Raw genomic sequence first — 6,350 nt, forward strand, 5'->3', positions numbered from 1 at the left:
AGGAACTAAGAAGGAGTGGAACCTTGGCTAAAGGAGACGTGGAACTGCAAGTTGGAAATGGTGCAAGAGTTGCGGCCGTTGCAGTTGGGACTTATAGTCTACCTTTGCCTTCTGGATTAATATTAGAGCTTAATAATTGTTATTATGTTCCTGCTATTACCAAAAACATTATTTATATTCCTGTTTTGGATAATGAAGGGTTTTCATTTACAATTGAGAAATGTTAAGGGCAAACATAACACTCCTAAATTAACTCTTATTTAAGAAACCATTATGTAAACTCTAAATTTAACGTTTCAACCGTAGAAGTGTTATCTTAGGTTGTATTGATAATATATCACTTAATACTTATCTTAATATATGTTATCTTTGCTATGAAAGTATAATGTGATGTTTTAATTTTTTTTTATGAGAATAATAAAAACAGTTATCTTTGCTTATTATTAATTATAATAAATTTATCAAAAATAATTAAATTGAAAAAAAAAATTCATGGCTAAAAATTAGGAACACTTACTAAACCTTGAATTTTTGCTCTAAAAGCTGCCCTTTATAAGTTCTAAGTTTTTCTTCCTTATGAACAGTTTCCAACTGGTAGAGCAGAGGTTATTTGGTGTACCCTTAGTTCCCCTCACAGTTTCTACCTCCGGTTCCCCCTCGACGTTTAATTTTTACCTCCGGCTCTCATCTCCGACGATGTGTCGCCTGTCACACCACAATTCCATTGCAGCAGACGATGTTTTTGCCGGGGTTTACGTTTTGCAGAAAGTTGAAAAAATGGTCGGAAGAGAAGATTATCGCATTTTTGTTGGAGGGTTGGGTTGGAATACCTCGCAAAGGCACTTAGAAGATGAATTTGCTCGTTATGCAAAAATCATTGATTGTCTAGTAAGTTCTTTTTTGATTTGTTTTTATTTTTGCTTTCACCCAGTAATTTCTTTTTTATTTGTTGGGTTGAAAAATTTAATATATTGGAGTTGATTAATTATGAGCATTTCTTCATCTGGATTTCTGTTCTGATTTCTTACAAATGTTTGTGTAATGTAAAGTATTATATAGTTCATGATACTTAGCTTATTGGCTAATAGTTGTAAATTCATGGAGGTCTAAACTTATTGGGCTTGAGAGGTTTAGGTTTACATTTCGAGACTCGAACATGAGTTTTGGTAATATGTGTTGGTTGTTGTAGTTGGTGGGGATAGTGCATGGACTGCAACTGGTGTGCGATTTTTTTTTTCTCGAATTGCTGCCTAATGTTCCTAAGGAACTACTCAGTATGCGCACTCTATGATTATAGTTTTCGGATTTTAAATTCTGTTTGAGCTGTTGGAAAGATAGGAATATGTATGAGCTAGGTTGACAATACTTGGATATGAGTGAGACTTCTTTGCTATTTTTAGTTGGTAGACATGTACTGATACAAGTTTAAGTATTTAAGCTGTCTAGGAAGAATGTTTATAGCTTGTTTTCTTGAGGTACATACGTCTGCATTAAGTATGAGTTAAGGTCCCTTAATGAAAAGTATGAGATAAGCCATGATTGAAACATTAATGCCTGAAACCACCCTATATAGTCCTGGAAGAGTGTATGCTGCATGGCTTTCATACTGGCCAAGTCTATCTTTGCTGCATAATGACAAACTCCATATTGGTATTTGATAAAATTGCTTTATGCTTTTTAGAATGCTGATCAAATTCTTACATTAGAAATTTCAATACTAAATGGAGAATGATCTGTGTCTGACCTTCCTGCATTTTCTTAATATGTGCTTGTGATGATGAAATCTGCCGAGTTCATTGCAATGACATCTGCTGTGAACTGACATGAAAAATGGTACTTCGGATCCTTCTGTCTCCAGCTGACATCTGAATCTTCATACTGTCTTTTCTAAGGCATGTGCTATTGTGGCCTATCAAGACAAAAGGTTAACTTCAGATTAGAGATATACTTTATTCTTACTATGGTTGTTGATTTCTGAAATTATTTTACCAGTGTTACTCCAAGCTTGTTTGCCATGAGTGATGCAACTAGATTTTTGTCTGCATAATTTCCCATTATAATGTCCGACTTTCCTTCCACAATCTCAGAGAGAGAGCGCATAAACTCTTTAACTCTTGCTGCGGTATCACCCCATCCTTTCTCAAAACCCCCACTCCTTGAATCTGTTAATATATTAGTATCTATTTGCTAGGTGGTCAGTGGTCACTATGCCGTTCTTATTTTATAGTACCCCCAAGTGAATATGTAAGCTATAGGTGGTCAGTGGTCACTATGCCAAAATTAGCAATGATCACTGAAGTGATTAAGTTGTGAACTGGAAGGAGAACTTCTCAAAAGTGCCTTGAGATCATGCAGAGGTTTCACGAAGTTTTCTAGTTTCAATCTGTGGGCTAGCAATCAAATATTTGATTCTTAGTCATAAGATAAAAAAAACGGGTTTCTAAATGCTTTACTTAATATAGTAACTGTTGTTTTTAGGATTAAGTGACCAATATGACACTAACCATAGCTTGGGAGTGGGGATAAAGGGAAACATAATCATTTTAGTGTTGGTGGCTTGGTGCACCCAATGACATTATTAAAAGTTTTGTCATTTCTTCACTTGTTAAGCCACTTTCCAAACCCTCCACTCTACTTTCTACTCTTCACTTGCGGCTAATCATTTGCCTAAAATTAGAAAAGTTCACCAGAACTTGTCAGAATTTTATTCATATGTCATTGGGTGCACCCCCTATACACCCACTTTTGTTGGTGTTGCTCCCTGCACTAAATCCATAGTTGTTCTATCGGCTAATTTTTCCTTATCATGTAAATGCTTCAATTCAATTCATATCGTGACTGAATTCATCACCACCAAGGGGTGAGGGATATAAGTGATGATGAGAATCATCGGCCAAACACATAAATTTGTTAGTGAAGATGCATGACTGAGGAACTTCACATGGACCATTTCATGTAACATTATAAACTTATTGTTGTCCCTTGATTTATAATCTAGTTCCAAGAAAGCATTAGGCATTGCGTGAACCTTTGATCTTGCACTTGTTATTACAATCTGGAATAGCCAGACAACTGATCTAGGACCTTTTTGAGCTTTTGCACCAACTCCTGATGGAAGTTTAACACTTGCCCACGGATGGTACTTATGTAAGCAAAGAGCAGAGTATTTTTGGACTTCTGTAGCAGTAAAGCTGCTATTTCTTATATGATTTTTATAAATACATTTTGATATATGTACCTCCAAGCGGGCAAGCACCATGTTGGTGTAATTTAGGGAGATGCAAAGTCTGTAAGCTATGAGAGAGTTCTCAAAATCTATAGATGTCGATTTCCCGTGAATGACAGAACATATAACTCCTCTTTTGATATAGCGCATACCTTGAGATTACTATGCTTTTGCTTGATGTCTATTTAGATGTTTAAAACAAACACTTATATTGTGAAATCAGGATCCAATTGAATCAGTAATTTGTGTCTGTTATGCAGTGATTGCTCTCCACGAAATTATTCAAACAATGGGTGTCACACAGTGGAAGTTTGATGATGTTTTCTGTCAAGTTGAAATGGTTGGGGTAACACCATATTTGGCATTCAATTCTGAAAGCGAAATTATATGTGATTGTCAGCATGAGAACAATACTTGCCATGTTGTAAAAATGGATTGTTACTTTATCCCATTTTTAAAGGCTTGTTTTATTTCATCTTTTAGTTACGATATACATTTTGAAAAACCAGCCGAGGCTTTTCTTTACTGAGAACTGTTTAACTTGTTACAAAGTTAGTAAACAGATTTGTATGCATTGCAGAGTGCTCAAGGGTTCAAGTCTCCCTGGCGTGCTTCCACGTGAACTAGTGAAGCTTCCTTATCTCTGTGAAATGTAAGAACTAGACTTCTATTTTTTCATCTGAATTCTAGTATAAATCTTTCATTCCAATGCTTGTAATGATTTTGGCTATAACTATCTATCTGGTGGAATACCTGTGGAGTGGACTTCGATGCACTTAAACTCTATGTAAGAATGTAAATATCTCTGGCATTTTAAGTAAATTGCTTCTTGGCTTTCTTATCGTGCTGTTTATCGTTTTCTTTCAAGGAATCTCGGGGACAATCAATTTACTGACAAAGTTCCTGATGAGCTTGGGAACTTAATGAACTTGAAGATGTAAGTACATCATTTCTATAGCAGAGATATTTTTTTCTTTTTTTGCGGACTTTCTATTTTTAACCAATAAATATTCTTGATACATCTGTTTAGAATTTAGATCATATACTTTCTCTCTTCTGGTATGCATTTTAGAGTGCTGTCATCAAACCATTTAAGTGGAACACTGCCCCAAACACTAGTGCGCCTGAAGAATTTGACGGATTTGTAAGTTTGCAACAATTGTAAACCATCTCCTAAGTACAACATTTTCTGCATCATTTAGATGTCCCATTTACTTCTAATGCAGTCGGCTTAATGATAATAACTTCGATGGATTATACCATATTATATAAAAGATCGGGAGCAGCTTAACAAATTGTAAGATTCTCGCTCATTGACCAAAAGCAGCTGCTTTGTGGTGTTCTACTTGGGTGCTAATGTGCTCACTCTGCATCTTTGCAGGGAAATGCATGTAAGTGCTCTTCCCATCTTTTATGTCTTCTAATATATGATAATCATTACTATATACTATATACTATATACTATATACTATATACTATATACTATGTAGTATGTTTGAAGCTAAAAAAAATATAATCGTTATGTATGTGATTAGTTAAATGTTCTTTGTTTAGTTATTGTTTGTGAAGTAATTTATGCAGGTGATATATACATGCATGAAGATGGTATATATTTGAGTGTTATATGAGGTAAGAAAGCTTGAGGAGGGAGAAAGTCAACAAGATTTGTTGCCGTCCACTGTGTCATACAACCTACATGTCCTTTCTATTTGAGGAAATTAGAGCCTTGTAATTTTAGTTTCTAGTGAAAATAATAGTTATTACTGATAATATGATGTCACATATAGTTCATATAATGAGTATACATGTACATCATGTATTGTTTTTTTATTTATATTATAATGTTTTGTAGCCACGTAATCTCATATCATACCTAAATTTGTTTCCATGAGAAGGTTAAAAAGAATCCGGAAATCAAATGGAATCAAATAGAGGTATATGACTTTCATTATATTATTTTGATACACAAAAATATTTTTCATTGTCTCTATTAAAGTATTTGTGATTTCTTGTGTATAGTGACCTCACCAACCACTTGGTACTCTAAACTGTGGATATTATGTGTTTTGCTACATGCTTGAGACGGTACAGTTGAGACGACTAGTACATATATCGGAGATCAACACGAAGCACAAATGATGAAAGAGTTCTAACTTTCCACCTAATTTTTTTTTACCTTAATCCACTTTTGGATATACATTATATTTTTGGATTTGGATATTGATATCATGTGGATGTGGCTATAGGCGAGATTTGATCTTGTTTAAGATTTAGATTAATATTGATATGTATATATAGTAGTGTTTTTTAGAAGTTTAGAATTATGAATATTAGTTAAATTATTTTGTGATATAAAGAATTTTGGAAGTTTGGAATATCATATTCAATTTATTGGTTGTAAGATCTTATGGGTTGAGTATTAATTTTACAACAGATACATCACCTGCATTGTCCTGTAAAAAAAGGAACTGTATTGTGCGACATTGTTGTGTTGCGTGCTGCAATGCCTACTGCCAATATATTTGTGAAATGATAATTTGATTATTAAAAAAAAATTATCGTAGATAACAGTTATAAGTAATATATGTTATAGGAAAAAATAACAGTTATTCAAGATAAGTGTTAAATTTTTCTTCTTTCAATTTATCATATAAATAGCAAACATAACACTTATTTACAAAATATGTTATCTAGCGGTATAACGTGTATTATAGATGACTGTTATGTTTTCTCTCGTAAACATAACACTTTCGTCAGGTGTTATGTTTACTTTACATTACATTGACTTGGATAACACCTCAAAACAGTTATGTAAAGCCTTATTTAACAGTTATCTTTGCCTTTTTTTGTAGTAGTGGTTGTTTCTCTGTTTATTTGCCACTGCTAAAAGGTCTAATGGTCTATATTTCCTAGACTTAGACAAAGATGTCCTTAACATAGCCAGCAAAAAACATAGATCAAGCGATACTAATCCTACTTACTTATGACATTGTCGTTTAGGACACATAAACACGAAACACATTCAGAAGTTACATAAAGATGGACTTCTAACATCCTTTGATTTTGAGCCATTTGATGTGTGTGAATCATGTTTAATGGGTAAAATGACAAAGTCACCTTTTAC

The 6,350-nt window shown here is 33.7% G+C and overlaps 1 non-coding gene across 7 annotated transcripts; it reads left to right on the top strand.

Annotated features, from left to right (window-relative positions):
* The first annotated feature begins 547 nt into the window (after positions 1 to 547).
* Positions 548 to 5,627, top strand: LOC104907985 (uncharacterized). 7 transcript variants are annotated; one of them, XR_007272617.2, is made up of 8 exons: positions 548 to 1,924; positions 3,487 to 3,572; positions 3,807 to 3,878; positions 4,095 to 4,163; positions 4,299 to 4,370; positions 4,453 to 4,617; positions 4,808 to 5,160; positions 5,246 to 5,627. It is a non-coding gene; the product is annotated as an uncharacterized LOC104907985 (transcript). The 7 variants fall into 7 exon arrangements; XR_007272618.2 differs by having other exon boundaries at positions 548 to 888; positions 3,487 to 3,566; XR_007272616.2 differs by having other exon boundaries at positions 549 to 1,924; positions 3,487 to 3,566.
* The last annotated feature ends 723 nt before the right edge of the window (positions 5,628 to 6,350 follow it).

The sequence above is a fragment of the Beta vulgaris genome, chromosome 3, assembly GCF_026745355.1.
Source record: "Beta vulgaris subsp. vulgaris cultivar EL10 chromosome 3, EL10.2, whole genome shotgun sequence".
NCBI classification, from domain to species: Eukaryota; Viridiplantae; Streptophyta; class Magnoliopsida; order Caryophyllales; family Amaranthaceae; genus Beta; species Beta vulgaris.